Source organism: Triturus cristatus, chromosome 3_2 (genome assembly GCF_964204655.1).
Source record: "Triturus cristatus chromosome 3_2, aTriCri1.1, whole genome shotgun sequence".
In the NCBI taxonomy this organism is placed as follows: Eukaryota; Metazoa; Chordata; class Amphibia; order Caudata; family Salamandridae; genus Triturus; species Triturus cristatus.
In genome coordinates, this window is record NC_140584.1 from 688,549,873 (window position 1) to 688,566,983 (window position 17,111).

Sequence of the window (17,111 nt, forward strand, 5' to 3'; positions counted from 1 at the left end):
ACACTTTTTCATTATTTAGCAATGTGAGGCTATGTATACTGCTCTCAGAATGTTCTCCAATTTGATGCAAATACTTGCAGAAGCTTGAAAGCAAGACTGATAATTCGTTGATTTCAAAATAAAAATGTTTACACAAAAAAATGCAAAAACATTTCGCTAAACTATTGGAATAAGGTAGGTACCATTTCTTTGCAACATAAAAATAAACAAGCATTGGTAAAGCCAATTAAATTGTTGGTCAGCCTTTTGGCTTTGTCAATGCACAACTTGTTTTGGCAATATTTTTGTGAGACCTCATTGGTGTGGGAGTTGCTGGGCCCTCACCATTATAACAAACATTGGCAAAAGCAGAAATTGTTGTGGTCTCAAAAATCACATCATTGCACAGTAGGTCCTGGCACTGGATAAAACAACTGTGTGTCGAAATGCTCCTTGTGAAAGAACAGAATGAAGTCACTCACAGTGAAGCTAGCCAAGAGAGTGAGGGAGAGACAACATTTTACTAAACATAAAAGGTCATTGTTAATGCCAGACCTAATTAGGGGTCAAATCATGAATTAAAGTGCACCCATGTCCTTGTATTAAGTGCAGATATACAACTGTTGTAAATTCACAAGACTACAGAAGTAGGCCAAGAAATAGTACTCCTAGAAAATATTTGTGAACTGTATTTAAGCATGAGCAAATATGCAGGTGTACTATATTGCTCAAGCGAAAATCTGAGCTATTGCAAGTTCACGTTTCCTTCAGCCACTTTTTTTTTGTGAGCCAGAACTGTTGCTTACCATTACCTCCAGCCCCAGTATGTAGATCTGCAGAAGCGTGGCAACATAAGGGAATTGTTAGTATTCAAAGCCTACTATGGAAGGAGCCCTAACATAATCAGAGAGGCTATTTCAGAGCTCTTATATAATGACATTGCTGCCATAATTTTGTCGCTGCATTACATGCCATAAAAGGGACAAGTGTATTTTGTTACAGGACAAGTATATTTAAGAAGCAACCTGCCCCATGAACAAGTAGATATTTCATTAAATTCCACACCCCTTTGTGCCAATCCCTACACCTTGAAACCTATTTTCAAACACCCTGAAAGATTGCACCTATACATTAAAACGCATATTAAATCTGTACACATTGTATCCATGAAACTTTATAATACGAAGCACAGTTATTCAATGCACACTATCCTTCTGTATTGGCATATACTCATTACTAATGATCAATACCTAAACATAATATAAACACATTACCACTTTTCTTTACTCCTATCCTTTGTGTCCCTGGCGAATGCACTGCATTTAGAATGCATTTTAGCACATTCCACCTTACACTGTAATTTATTACTCCAATATTCTCTCCAACTCTGAAGAACATATGCTTGTGAAGAGGACGGTGTTCCTGTTGCAGCTGATCACCTGTCCTCTTCTTCTTTGGACTCAGGGATGATGGGGCGGGCCCTTCTCCTTCTGCCTGAATACCTGAGTACAAAGAAACTTCGCAGCGGGTGTTAATTTATACAAATATATGCCTTCTTACATAACTTCAATGCCACTGTGATGTCTAGTTGATGTGACCTATACATATTTTAATTGTTCAGGGAGAAGTATATGGCGCGTTAAGTTGTTGTCAGAACATTGTAATATTTGTGAGTGAAAACAGAGTGATCCATGATAATAATGTTGCAAAACCTCTAATCATTGATTAAATAAGAAAGCGAAAGAAGAACCCAAACAGAAGATAGAAACTTTTAAGAGAGATAAAAACTTGTAGTGGTCGAACTGCAAAATATAAGCAACCACCTCTAAAATCTGCAACTCTACTTTTAAAAGGCCTCTTTAAATCCACACCTATTATTCTGGCAATACTGCGATACCGAGCATTGCTCACTCCATGCTAACCTCCTTTAACATTGAAATCTACTTTATATCTGCCCGTATTATTTATTCTTTCGTATTTTCCTAGCACTGGGACATGTGGTGGCTACCTGTGGTAATCTTATTCCTACTAATCTCTGGTTGTCTCATATTTTGAAGGCTGCACACAGCTGTGCATATCCGAAAATGTATTCCTTACCTCCTCTCACCCATCTGCACATAAACACATACATATTCCTTCACTAAACTGCACAATGTGAAACCTGAAATACTGTATTCAATCTCGGCTTCCCCCGTTACCAAATTGTGTGATTCTAGGCAACTTATTTCCCTTTTTTCTTTCTTCCACAGACCAGCACATTTTTACACATACATATTCTTTCCTTAAAATCTTATGTTCATTGCCAACCACAGGAAGTCTGTTTCTTGTCTGGCTCAACTCCCAGAATCTGTGGTCAGCCAGGAATGCTACTTCTGAAGGCAGCTCAAGACACAAGCTATTAACACTTCAACACCATGTAATATTCAGACACATGTTGTCTTTAATTGTACGTAAAATATAGCTTATTTTAAAATATTATGGTTTTTTGTAAAACGCACGTTTACTCAGAATGGTATTGTGGCGCAATATAGCAAATCTTTATTGTTCCCCTAACTCAATGGTACTCATTTTATCCAACTTGGAAAGATGAAAGGCTGAGGAGACCTAGTAGCATTTGACGTGTGACCATGAAGTCAAACCATGGGTATATCTAGCGTGCATTCCACTCCATCATTTTATCTCCCCTCTTCTGTGCACTTCCGTGCACAAGAAATTGGAAGGGAACAGTCTTCAGTCTTAACTTGCTTATGCCAATCTTCTGTCTAATGTTCACCATCTACTCCGACATTTACGTTGCTCTAAGTCTAGTGTCACTAACTTTCTTGGCCATGAGACACAATTTCAAAATTTTCCCTATTAACTAACCCCAACTGTGTGCTCTTTGTGCTCTTTGTGGCACCACTTACTGGATCTGCCCTAGCATTCGGGCTACTGCTTGTACCAGCTTCAGTTGCTGCTGAATTTGGACGCAGGTAGGAGTAAATTATTCTGTACTTGGTTGCTCAATACTACAGCATTTGGTGTAATCTTCAGTGTGAATTATAATTGGCCATCCAAATAGAGAGATATTCATATGCATTTGAAACTGAAAGTATCTCCTTTTCTGCCAGGAAACTATATTACTTATATTGATGGCATTTTTAGTCTTTTTAATATTGTGGGCCGTGATCCAAAAATATCAAAAGGAACAGCTCCATTTTACCTGGTATTACATCTTCTATCATTGTGCTCAGGGCGGTACGGGACGGCAGTCCGTGACCTTACCTTATTATGTCACTCTTCCTTTTGTGTGGCTGGTCTATCATTTGACGCTGGGCCAAGTCTAGGGCGTAATAGCAATCAGAAAACACAAAAAGGTGCTGTGTGTTGTGGCGAGAAATGCATGCAAAAGCCTTCCTCACCCTCTTCCTACCACTTTACTGAATATTCAAGTGGGAGGATACTTTACTATGGGTGCAAGCACGCCAGAAAGGTGAGATGAGAAGCGTGAGGTGTGACTGTCAAGGAACAGAATGTACTTAATTCAGTGTGTAATGAGTTAAAATAAGGGAGCCTATTTAAAACCGTGCTCAAAAAGATGTAATTAAGAGTCGTGAAGGCAGCTACTTGGAAGCTAGACACAATATTCACTGGATGCACAGCGCACCAGTTGCGTGGTCTCTAGTTGAACCTGTCTCAGTGGGTGTGCTTGGCACGTACCCCGATGTTCCTGCTTATCACTTCTCACTGCAGTGCACAAGAGATGTACACCTATATAAAAACATCTCCTGTGGTACCACTGTGAGAGAAAGAGATGAGGAGGGCCCATGAGCAAAATAAGAGATGAATAAGAGATGAATGGTAAGTATTTCCATTCTGAAAACAAAGGTCTTACGTTGAAGTGGCACTTTTATTCATCAAATCATTAACACAGCAGAGAATATATTCATCAGTTTTTAGCTCCAGAAAGACTATTCAAAACTACAATTGTAATCAGCCAAAAATAGTAACACAAGAATAGATGTTTATGACGCTCAAGTATCTTGAAGGCGAACACTTAAATGAGAAAATTAATCGTGCAAGAATTTACAATTTCAAAATACATTTAAAGGCAAAGAAAGGGTGACATTTCATGGTCCTGGGGCCCTGCACCAAGGCAGCCTAATTTGAGGGGGTGCTTCTGCAAAAGTATGACAAAATAGACGTGTAAACGATAGGGAAAAATAGCTGTCTGATTTATATGAAAGAAGAACCCCTTCTTTTTAAAATTCAATATATAGCCTGGGAGTCTTAGCAAAGTCTTGGCATTAAAAGACACATTTCTGGAGCGAAGAACAAACTCATGTAATGCAAATATATTTTAAGTAAAGGGAAATACTTTCAAAATGCAACATACACTTTACTGCAATGCTAGGAATGCACACGTTAAATTAAGAGGGCAATGCAGAGGAGAGAGAAAAAGACCATTTCAAAATACAATAAGAAATTAGAGCTTCAGCCAAAGATGCTTAGATAGAGGGCTGAATGAGACCACCCAGGCGTCAGTGACCCAAGGAGTCACTGCAGCGGGGTAGTCTGTCAAATGGACTAAGGAGCAGATCTTTATACTCTTTTAATGATGAACTATTGACCACAAAAGAACAACATTATCAGGTGCCTCTGACCTATAGGACATGACGCATTGTGGTCACTTCTGGGAAATATTTAAGAAAATAGAAATGCCACCCACTCTACAAAAAATTTCTCAAAGGTCACAGGATTCTTGACCATGAATCATAATGAAATTGAGCACCTATTGAACAGGATTTGGGTCACTTCAGGGAGAAAGGCCTATAAGCCAGGTAAGAGAGGGAGAGACGCTAAATTGCAAATCGAGAGAAGGTGACAGACATTATATCTATTAAAGTACACCGCATGTAGCTGAAAAATGAGAAGAACAGAGGACACCCATTACAATATGGAGAGAGAAGTCGAAAGGCGTTTGCTACTGCCAGGCCTAAGATAGGAAACCACAATGCGATGTGATGAAGGAAAGTAGGTCCCCTTTTTGAAGCACGCAGTTGAAAAAAGACACTGTTAAACTCAATGCGATAAGATGCCTCCCATTCCTTGCAAAAATAAACGTTCAAACAATACAATTTATACCAAAATAGGTCATTGTTGCGGGATGAAAGGAGGCTCTGAAACAGGAGCTGTTTCTCTAGGTGCTTTATTCTTTTTAGGTACACGTTTTCTATCTTTTGAGGGTCTATAGTACGGTAAGGTGCTCTCCTCGTCGAGTTCTGGTGTCCGGCGACTGGTAGGGGACGTCTTCCCTCTCTGACTCCGCTCCAGGATGTCGAGGTCTTCGGGACAGGGCGGTTCTCCGGTCCTCAGGGCGAGGTGAGGGAAGAAAGGACAGAAGGGAGAGGAGTATCAGTGATTTGCTCAAAAGGTAATACCGTGAGGGGGCCCAGGTAGTGGAGGAGGATCACCGTGCTCAAAACTCCTAACCTATGTGGCGAAGGTAGTGAGGAAAGGGTACGGTGAGGGGTACGACTCTTAGGTTCTAGGCACACTACGAAGACCCGCCCAACCCGCGATATGAGCACGTACCTGCTGGTGCCACGCTTCTCCCTCGGAAACGTGGCGGGGCGAATCACGGGGTCGTTGGCCTCCTGGCTCGGCTACCGGCACCACAGCTCGTCGCCTGGTTGTCTCCTCGGTCTTCTCTTCCACGATACTCTCCACTCGGTCCTCTCGGTTCTCCTCTCGTTCTCCTTCTCTCTCTCTCTTCTCCGCTCCGGTGATAACACACGCCTCTCGTCCTCGCCTTCCGGGATATGACGGCTCCGTCTCTGTGACGTCCTCGTCGGGGGCGGGGTCTGGTGCTAGCTCGTCCCAATTAAAGTAACAGTGTTCGTCAGGCGTCTCGGCGCTGCCAAAGGCTGTAGGTCTGATCCGTGAGACCGGGTGCTGTGGGTACAGAGGGGATATGGTGGGGGACACAAAGTCAGTGTGAGAGTGGCAGACGAAGGCTCTGTCGGGGTCGGACTCACTGTTACACACCTCCCCCCTTGGATTCTCCCGATCGGGGAGAGGATGTCGTGAGAGAAAGTCCGCGCTACCGTTCTCAACACCCTTACGGTGGAGGACGGTAAATGAAAAGGGTTGTAGGGACAGAAACCAGCGTAGCACTCTGGGATTGTTCGACATGTTGCGGCTCATCCATTGTAATGGGGCATGGTCTGTATAGAGGGTAAACGGGTGACCTTCCAGGTAATACCTTAATTTGTCCACTGCCCATTTGATGGCTAAACACTCTTTCTCAATTGTGGGATATTTCACTTCCCGGGGGAACAGTTTCCTGCTGATGTACAGGATGGGGTGCTCGATTCCTTTGTCCGTCTGTTGCGATAACACCGCCCCCACCCTATAGTCGGAGGCGTCCGTATGAAGGATAAAGGGCTTGGAGTAGTCGGTGGATGCCAAAACAGGATTTGTGGTAATGATCCCTTTCAGGGTGTTAAAGGCTTTCCACATAGCCGGCGACGGTGACCGAAAAGCCTGAGGGGTGATTTGTCTTTTTAGGGTGTCTGTCAGAGGTGAGGCTATGTCCGAAAAGGAGGGGATGAATCTTCTGTAATAGCCTATCAGCCCGAGAAAGGCTCTCATTTCCTTTTTATTGGCGGGAAAGGGTGTTTCTGAAATAGCCCGGACCTTCTCGATCTGGGGTTCAATAACCCTGTGGCCTAGTATGTACCCCAAATATTTTACCTTTTGATAGCCCACCCGGGATTTCTTTGCGTTTATGTGTAGCCCTGCTTTTTTGAGTGCTTGAAGAACTAAAGTGAGATGAATGAGGTGTTCTTCCCAGCTAGGGCTGAAGATGATAATGTCATCCAGGTATGCTGAGGTGAAGGTGGAGTGTTCACGAAGGGTCTCATTCATTAGCCGCTGGAATGTTGCGGGGGCTCCATGCAGGCCGAAGGGTAGGACGTTGAATTCAAACAATCCTTCTGGTGTTGCGAAGGCAGTTTTTTGCGGTCTTCTTCCCTCAGGGGTACCTGCCAGTACCCCTTTGTTAGGTCTAGCGTACTGATATATTTGGCTTCACCTAATTGCTCGATGAGTTCATCCACCCGTGGGATGGGGTATGCATCGAAAGAGGACAGTTGATTTAAGGCTCGGAAGTCCATGCAAAACCTGGTACTTCCATCCGGTTTTGGTACCATTACAATCGGGGATGACCATTCACTTCGAGACGGCCTTATGATCCCAAGCCGTAGCATTTCTCGGACCTCCTTCTGTATGGCCGGGCGTTTGGCGGCTGGAATGCGGTAGGTTCTCTTCTTCACTACAGTTCCGGGAGGAGTGTCGATTCGATGTTCAATCGCCGTTGTTTTCTCAGGCACATCCGAAAACAAATAGTCATATGGCGTCAGCGTCTCGAGCAATGTCTCCCTCTGGTGCATTGATAGGTCGTCGTTTATGTTCAAGTCCACTAACGTAGAAGTAGTGGGCTCGGGTGCGGGCCTGGCCATGTGGACGTCTTTGGGCGGAGGCCCGATCCATTTCTTAAGCAAATTGATATGGTACACCTGTGTTTTCCTAGGGGATATTTGTAACCGGTAACTGGTCTTCCCAATGGTGGCGGTCACTTTATAAGGTCCCATCCATTCCGTCTGGAACCGTCGGGTGGCCGAAGGCAATAGCACCAAAGCCCAGTCGTTTATCTTCAGTTGTCTCCATTTTTTCCCTTTGTCGTACCAGTGTTTTTGTCGGGTCTGGCTTTGGGTTAGGTGTACATAGGCCAGGTCTCTCAATTTTCCTAGCTTGTTCTTCAGGTCTTGGGTATATTCCAATATTCCATGGTTTTCCCCCGTCTCTTTCTCCCACGCCTCTTTGGTCATCTCCAGTAGCGTGCGTGGCTGCCTTCCGTAGAGCATCTCAAAGGCCGAACATCCCAGGCTACTTTGGGTTTGTCCTCGTATGACGTACAGGGACAACGGTAGAACAGCGTCCCACTCTTTCCCACTTACTGCGAGCATCTTTTTTAGGACTGTATTGAGGGTCCCGTTATACCTTTCCACGAGGCCGTCGGTTTGTGGGTGGTACACGGAGGTTCTTATTTGACGTAGATCCACTAGTTGACACACTTCCCTCATTAGGCGTGACATAAACGGAGAACCCTGATCCGTTAGGATTTCCTTCGGGAACCCAACCCGAGAGAACAGTTCTATCATTTTGTCCGCGATTACTCTGGTGGTGGGATTACGCAATGGAAAGGCTTCCGGGAAGCGAGTGGCTTAGTCGACTATAACCAGTGCGTATTGGTTCCCTTTTTTTGTTTTTGGCAGGGGTCCTATTAGGTCCATGCCAACCCTCTCGAAGGGGGTCCCGATAATGGGTAATGACTGCAAGGGAACCTGGGGAGGGCGGTGCAGGTTTTTCTTTTGACACACCTCACAGGCTGTACAGTGTAGTTTGATATCTTTATAGATACCTGGCCAATAGAAATGCCGAAGTACGTTCTGAGTCGTCTTTTCACTCCCTATATGTCCTGCCAGGAGATGGGAATGAGCGTAGAACATTATTTGATCACGAAAGGGGGAGGGTACCAGCAGCTGTAGGGGTTCGCCCTTATTTCCTTCTCTGTATAACAACCCTTCTCTGATGGTGAACCGTGGGTACGTGGGGTTAGGGTCGTCTTTAGACTGGTGGGCATGTTCCCATGCATTAAAGAGAGATCGGTCGTTTGCCTGGGCGAAGCTAAAGTTCTTGTCTCCCACCCATGGTTCTGGTGTGATATACGCGGGATGGGCCTGACCCTGCAGTAGGGAGGTCTGGGTCTGTATGGACGGCCTAGAGGTGGATTGAAAAAACAGTTCCAGGAAGTCGGGATTGTCCGTCCCAATAATCAACTCCTCTGGCAAGGATTCTAAGACCCCCAATTTTACTCTATGTTGAATCCCACCCGGGAGCTCTAGACGTAGGACAGTCACCGGATATGGTTTTATGTCCCCATGCACACACTTAATGTTTACTACTGAGCTGGGCAGCACCTGTGTGGACTCTACCAATTTCTCTTGAATCACAGACTGTCGGCACCCTGAATCAAGAAGAGCCCTGACTGTTCTCCCATTCACCATTACACTTACGTAGAAGGAACTCCCAAGTTCAGCGGTGTACAGGACGGACTTGGGTACGTATCCCACTTCCATGGGTTCTTCGGTGGACGTGCGGTGGGGACATAAACGGGCTATATGCCCCCAAGTCCCACATTCGAAACACTGTGGTCCTCTTACGGGGTAGGTTTCGGGTTTGAAGGGTTTTAGTGGGAGGGTTTCTCCGGGAGGTCGGGGCTTTCTTTCTGGTTTCAACGGGGAGGGGCGTGGTGTTTTTTCGGTCTCCCATGGAGCCCTACGAGGTTGGGCTCGTGCGTATGAGGTCGCCAGCTCTATGGCTTGGGCCACTGTCAAGTGTGGTTGCTGCCGCAACCATCTTTGGATGCTGAAGGGTAGAGCTTCCAGGTATTGCTCTAGGTACACCTTGTCCATGATATCCTCTTTGGTACTGGTGTTCGGGGTCAACCACTTGTCAGCAGCCATTTTTAGGCGGAAAAACAAAGTCTTGGGATTCTCGCCGGGTCTCCCTCTTTCTTTTCTAAACCGTACTCTGTACGCCTCGGCATCCAGGCCTAGATGGTCCAAAATAATGGCCTTGATGGTGCCATAGGGAACGGTGCCGTTCGCGTTAGCAACCTGATAGGCCGCTTGGGCCTCACTGGTGAGCAAAGGTGCCAGAAAGAAAGGCCACTTTCTACCGGCCATCCGCAGGCTAGAGCGGCTCTTTCAAAGTTCAGGAGGAACGCATCGGGATCCTCTCCGGCTACATATTTCTGGAGTGCTATACCGGATGGTCCCGGCAGTGCTGGTCTGGGACTTGGGACGGATCCGGTAACAGGGTCTCGAATCATCGTTTGGATGCCGTCTAACTGAGCCGCGATGGTAGATTTAAAGGTCTCTCTATCCGCTTCTGCGGACTTCAGTTGTTCTTCTACCACCCATCCTAACTTTTCTTGTCCTTGTATAAGGTGCTGCAGGAGTTCATCCATCTTTTCTTTACAGATGTCGGTACTTATGCCCGCATTCTCCACCACTTGTTGCGGGATGAAAGGAGGCTCTGAAACAGGAGCTGTTTCTCTAGGTGCTTTATTCTTTTTAGGTACACGTTTTCTATCTTTTGAGGGTCTTCCCTCTCTGACTCCGCTCCAGGATGTCGAGGTCTTCGGGACAGGGCGGTTCTCCGGTCCTCAGGGCGAGGTGAGGGAAGAAAGGACAGAAGTGAGAGGCGTATCAGTGATTTGCTCTAAAGGTAATACCGTGAGGGGGCCGAGGGAGTGGAGGAGGATCACCGTGCTCAAAACTCCTAACCTATGTGGCGAAGGTAGTGAGGAAAGGGTACGGTGAGGGGTACGACTCTTGGGTTCTAGGCACACTACGAAGACCCGCCCAACCCGCGATACGAGCCCGTACCTGCTGGTGCCACGCTTCTCCCTCGAAAACGTGGCGGGGCGAATCACGGGGTCGTTGGCCTCCTGGCTCGGCTACCGGCACCACAGCTCGTCGCCTGGTTGTCTCCTCGGTCTTCTCTTCCACGATACTCTCCACTCGGTCCTCTCGGTTCTCCTCTCGTTCTCCTTCTCTCTCTCTCTTCTCCGCTCCGGTGATAACACACGCCTCTCGTCCTCGCCTTCCGGGATATGACGGCTCCGTCTCTGTGACGTCCTCGTCGGGGGCGGGGTCTGCTGCTAGCTCGTCCCAATTAAAGTAACAGTGTTCGTCAGGCGTCTCGGCGCTGCCAAAGGCTGTAGGTCTGATCCGTGAGACCGGGTGCTGTGGGTACAGAGGGGATATGGTGGGGGACACAAAGTCAGTGTGAGAGTGGCAGACGAAGGCTCTGTCGGGGTCGGACTCACTGTTACACACCTCCCCCCTTGGATTCTCCCGATCGGGGAGAGGATGTCGTGAGAGAAAGTCCGCGCTACCGTTCTCAACACCCTTACGGTGGAGGACGGTAAATGAAAAGGGTTGTAGGGACAGAAACCAGCGTAGCACTCTGGGATTGTTCGACATGTTGCGGCTCATCCATTGTAATGGGGCATGGTCTGTATAGAGGGTAAACGGGTGACCTTCCAGGTAATACCTTAATTTGTCCACTGCCCATTTGATGGCTAAACACTCTTTCTCAATTGTGGGATATTTCACTTCCCGGGGGAACAGTTTCCTGCTGATGTACAGGATGGGGTGCTCGATTCCTTTGTCCGTCTGTTGCGATAACACCGCCCCCACCCTATAGTCGGAGGCGTCCGTATGAAGGATAAAGGGCTTGGAGTAGTCGGTGGATGCCAAAACAGGATTTGTGGTAATGATCCCTTTCAGGGTGTTAAAGGCTTTCCACATAGCCGGCGACGGTGACCGAAAAGCCTGAGGGGTGATTTGTCTTTTTAGGGTGTCTGTCAGAGGTGAGGCTATGTCCGAAAAGGAGGGGATGAATCTTCTGTAATAGCCTATCAGCCCGAGAAAGGCTCTCATTTCCTTTTTATTGGCGGGAAAGGGTGTTTCTGAAATAGCCCGGACCTTCTCGATCTGGGGTTCAATAACCCTGTGGCCTAGTATGTACCCCAAATATTTTACCTTTTGATAGCCCACCCGGGATTTCTTTGCGTTTATGTGTAGCCCTGCTTTTTTGAGTGCTTGAAGAACTAAAGTGAGATGAATGAGGTGTTCTTCCCAGCTAGGGCTGAAGATGATAATGTCATCCAGGTATGCTGAGGTGAAGGTGGAGTGTTCACGAAGGGTCTCATTCATTAGCCGCTGGAATGTTGCGGGGGCTCCATGCAGGCCGAAGGGTAGGACGTTGAATTCAAACAATCCTTCTGGTGTTGCGAAGGCAGTTTTTTGCGGTCTTCTTCCCTCAGGGGTACCTGCCAGTACCCCTTTGTTAGGTCTAGCGTACTGATATATTTGGCTTCACCTAATTGCTCGATGAGTTCATCCACCCGTGGGATGGGGTATGCATCGAAAGAGGACAGTTGATTTAAGGCTCGGAAGTCCATGCAAAACCTGGTACTTCCATCCGGTTTTGGTACCATTACAATCGGGGATGACCATTCACTTCGAGACGGCCTTATGATCCCAAGCCGTAGCATTTCTCGGACCTCCTTCTGTATGGCCGGGCGTTTGGCGGCTGGAATGCGGTAGGTTCTCTTCTTCACTACAGTTCCGGGAGGAGTGTCGATTCGATGTTCAATCGCCGTTGTTTTCTCAGGCACATCCGAAAACAAATAGTCATATGGCGTCAGCGTCTCGAGCAATGTCTCCCTCTGGTGCATTGATAGGTCGTCGTTTATGTTCAAGTCCACTAACGTAGAAGTAGTGGGCTCGGGTGCGGGCCTGGCCATGTGGACGTCTTTGGGCAGAGGCCCGATCCATTTCTTAAGCAAATTGATATGGTACACCTGTGTTTTCCTAGGGGATATTTGTAACCGGTAACTGGTCTTCCCAATGGTGGCGGTCACTTTATAAGGTCCCTTCCATTCCGTCTGGAACCGTCGGGTGGCCGAAGGCAATAGCACCAAAGCCCAGTCGTTTATCTTCAGTTGTCTCCATTTTTTCCCTTTGTCGTACCAGTGTTTTTGTCGGGTCTGGCTTTGGGTTAGGTGTACATAGGCCAGGTCTCTCAATTTTCCTAGCTTGTTCTTCAGGTCTTGGGTATATTCCAATATTCCATGGTTTTCCCCCGTCTCTTTCTCCCACGCCTCTTTGGTCATCTCCAGTAGCGTGCGTGGCTGCCTTCCGTAGAGCATCTCAAAGGCCGAACATCCCAGGCTACTTTGGGTTTGTCCTCGTATGACGTACAGGGACAACGGTAGAACAGCGTCCCACTCTTTCCCACTTACTGCGAGCATCTTTTTTAGGACTGTATTGAGGGTCCCGTTATACCTTTCCACGAGGCCGTCGGTTTGTGGGTGGTACACGGAGGTTCTTATTTGACGTAGATCCACTAGTTGACACACTTCCCTCATTAGGCGTGACATAAACGGAGAACCCTGATCCGTTAGGATTTCCTTCGGGAACCCAACCCGAGAGAACAGTTCTATCATTTTGTCCGCGATTACTCTGGTGGTGGGATTACGCAATGGAAAGGCTTCCGGGAAGCGAGTGGCTTAGTCGACTATAACCAGTGCGTATTGGTTCCCTTTTTTTGTTTTTGGCAGGGGTCCTATTAGGTCCATGCCAACCCTCTCGAAGGGGGTCCCGATAATGGGTAATGACTGCAAGGGAACCTGGGGAGGGCGGTGCAGGTTTTTCTTTTGACACACCTCACAGGCTGTACAGTGTAGTTTGATATCTTTATAGATACCTGGCCAATAGAAATGCCGAAGTACGTTCTGAGTCGTCTTTTCACTCCCTATATGTCCTGCCAGGAGATGGGAATGAGCGTAGAACATTATTTGATCACGAAAGGGGGAGGGTACCAGCAGCTGTAGGGGTTCGCCCTTATTTCCTTCTCTGTATAACAACCCTTCTCTGATGGTGAACCGTGGGTACGTGGGGTTAGGGTCGTCTTTAGACTGGTGGGCATGTTCCCATGCATTAAAGAGAGATCGGTCGTTTGCCTGGGCGAAGCTAAAGTTCTTGTCTCCCACCCATGGTTCTGGTGTGATATACGCGGGATGGGCCTGACCCTGCAGTAGGGAGGTCTGGGTCTGTATGGACGGCCTAGAGGTGGATTGAAAAAACAGTTCCAGGAAGTCGGGATTGTCCGTCCCAATAATCAACTCCTCTGGCAAGGATTCTAAGACCCCCAATTTTACTCTATGTTGAATCCCACCCGGGAGCTCTAGACGTAGGACAGTCACCGGATATGGTTTTATGTCCCCATGCACACACTTAATGTTTACTACTGAGCTGGGCAGCACCTGTGTGGACTCTACCAATTTCTCTTGAATCACAGACTGTCGGCACCCTGAATCAAGAAGAGCCCTGACTGTTCTCCCATTCACCATTACACTTACGTAGAAGGAACTCCCAAGTTCAGCGGTGTACAGGACGGACTTGGGTACGTATCCCACTTCCATGGGTTCTTCGGTGGACGTGCGGTGGGGACATAAACGGGCTATATGCCCCCAAGTCCCACATTCGAAACACTGTGGTCCTCTTACGGGGTAGGTTTCGGGTTTGAAGGGTTTTAGTGGGAGGGTTTCTCCGGGAGGTCGGGGCTTTCTTTCTGGTTTCAACGGGGAGGGGCGTGGTGTTTTTTCGGTCTCCCATGGAGCCCTACGAGGTTGGGCTCGTGCGTATGAGGTCGCCAGCTCTATGGCTTGGGCCACTGTCAAGTGTGGTTGCTGCCGAAACCATCTTTGGATGCTGAAGGGTAGAGCTTCCAGGTATTGCTCTAGGTACACCTTGTCCATGATATCCTCTTTGGTACTGGTGTTCGGGGTCAACCACTTGTCAGCAGCCATTTTTAGGCGGAAAAACAAAGTCTTGGGATTCTCGCCGGGTCTCCCTCTTTCTTTTCTAAACCGTACTCTGTACGCCTCGGCATCCAGGCCTAGATGGTCCAAAATAATGGCCTTGATGGTGCCATAGGGAACGGTGCCGTTCGCGTTAGCAACCTGATAGGCCGCTTGGGCCTCACTGGTGAGCAAAGGTGCCAGAAAGAAAGGCCACTTTCTACCGGCCATCCGCAGGCTAGAGCGGCTCTTTCAAAGTTCAGGAGGAACGCATCGGGATCCTCTCCGGCTACATATTTCTGGAGTGCTATACCGGATGGTCCCGGCAGTGCTGGTCTGGGACTTGGGACGGATCCGGTAACAGGGTCTCGAATCATCGTTTGGATGCCGTCTAACTGAGCCGCGATGGTAGATTTAAAGGTCTCTCTATGCGCTTCTGCGGACTTCAGTTGTTCTTCTACCACCCATCCTAACTTTTCTTGTCCTTGTATAAGGTGCTGCAGGAGTTCATCCATCTTTTCTTTACAGATGTCGGTACTTATGCCCGCATTCTCCACCACTTGTTGCGGGATGAAAGGAGGCTCTGAAACAGGAGCTGTTTCTCTAGGTGCTTTATTCTTTTTAGGTACACGTTTTCTATCTTTTGAGGGTCTTCCCTCTCTGACTCCGCTCCAGGATGTCGAGGTCTTCGGGACAGGGCGGTTCTCCGGTCCTCAGGGCGAGGTGAGGGAAGAAAGGACAGAAGTGAGAGGCGTATCAGTGATTTGCTCTAAAGGTAATACCGTGAGGGGGCCGAGGGAGTGGAGGAGGATCACCGTGCTCAAAACTCCTAACCTATGTGGCGAAGGTAGTGAGGAAAGGGTACGGTGAGGGGTACGACTCTTGGGTTCTAGGCACACTACGAAGACCCGCCCAACCCGCGATACGAGCCCGTACCTGCTGGTGCCACGCTTCTCCCTCGAAAACGTGGCGGGGCGAATCACGGGGTCGTTGGCCTCCTGGCTCGGCTACCGGCACCACAGCTCGTCGCCTGGTTGTCTCCTCGGTCTTCTCTTCCACGATACTCTCCACTCGGTCCTCTCGGTTCTCCTCTCGTTCTCCTTCTCTCTCTCTCTTCTCCGCTCCGGTGATAACACACGCCTCTCGTCCTCGCCTTCCGGGATATGACGGCTCCGTCTCTGTGACGTCCTCGTCGGGGGCGGGGTCTGCTGCTAGCTCGTCCCAATTAAAGTAACAGTGTTCGTCAGGCGTCTCGGCGCTGCCAAAGGCTGTAGGTCTGATCCGTGAGACCGGGTGCTGTGGGTACAGAGGGGATATGGTGGGGGACACAAAGTCAGTGTGAGAGTGGCAGACGAAGGCTCTGTCGGGGTCGGACTCACTGTTACAGTCATCAAAATTCAAAACGAATGTGAGCTGCCAGATGCAGTCCCATAAACATGTACTTGTGGCACAAAGTGGGAGACGCCAGACGCAACCTCCTGTCACCAAGTACATGCTTCAAAATATAAATGTGAGGAAATAGTTAAACAATTCGGGGTATATTGTTGTGCACTACGTGGTCAGTTATCTGAAAGTGACCTGTGCTAATTAAATGTGGTGCTGCGCCACATGGGTCAGACAGGGGCTGGGGGGGCAAGGGGTAACTATATAATACTACCTATCAACAAAAAAGGCAACAGCTTTGATATAAAAAAACAGTAACAATCCTAGTTATTATTGGTCTTACTAAATACATGAAAGGTCGGTGAGCCAGGCACAGATGCTTAAAAAGACAACCACAATGCATGCTAAAAAGGCCACAAAAAAAAGATATTTGAAGCTAAAATATTCGCACTTCAATTATACAAAATGTGACGCATATTATGTACACGTCTATCTATATATATATAAACCCACAGAGCTATTTGCGCATTCTCCTCTTCTGGCCTAAATGCATACAGAAGGGTGTCCTAAAATAACATAGCAAAAAATAAACGTCTTTACATTTCATTTTAACACAGGGAGAGAACAAAAAACCATCATCACAGAATACTCATGTTGACTGTCTTTGGAAATAAAAATATATACTGACAGTCCCTCGCAAAAGCCGAGGAAGACTGATAACTGTTTATCATAAATCCTCATGTGCCAGTCACAAGACGTACAGTGGCACATCTCTTCCGGGACTCGGAACCGCTCCAGGAGCCCGCAAAAAGCTGAAATTTGCATCATGCAAACTCCTTGCCTTCCTTCACAGGCGTAACCTCTATCTCCGTTGCACAAAATATATCTATATAATAGGGAAAAAAAACATAATGTAAGCCCTAAAAAAACAATACTTATAAGCTAGCAAAAATATAATATCTAATAAATCATCCACGGGAAACCACTTCTAATCCACTTCAAATAAGAGATATCCGTAAGCCCGTTAGCTAAGCGGGTCCGGTAATCGACCTGTTCCCTATTAGTATTGAAATAGGGGCCCCCTCTGAATTTTCAGAGAAGCACCAAAAAACACATAGATAATCACTGAAAGATGCCAAACACAACCTTCCCTTCCCTGTCAGGTCCTTGTGACTTAGACAGAGGCCCTCCCCTAACTATATGTAGAGAGGCACGGTAACATGTTATAACAACGAATAGATAACTACTGGAAGACGCCAAACACAAT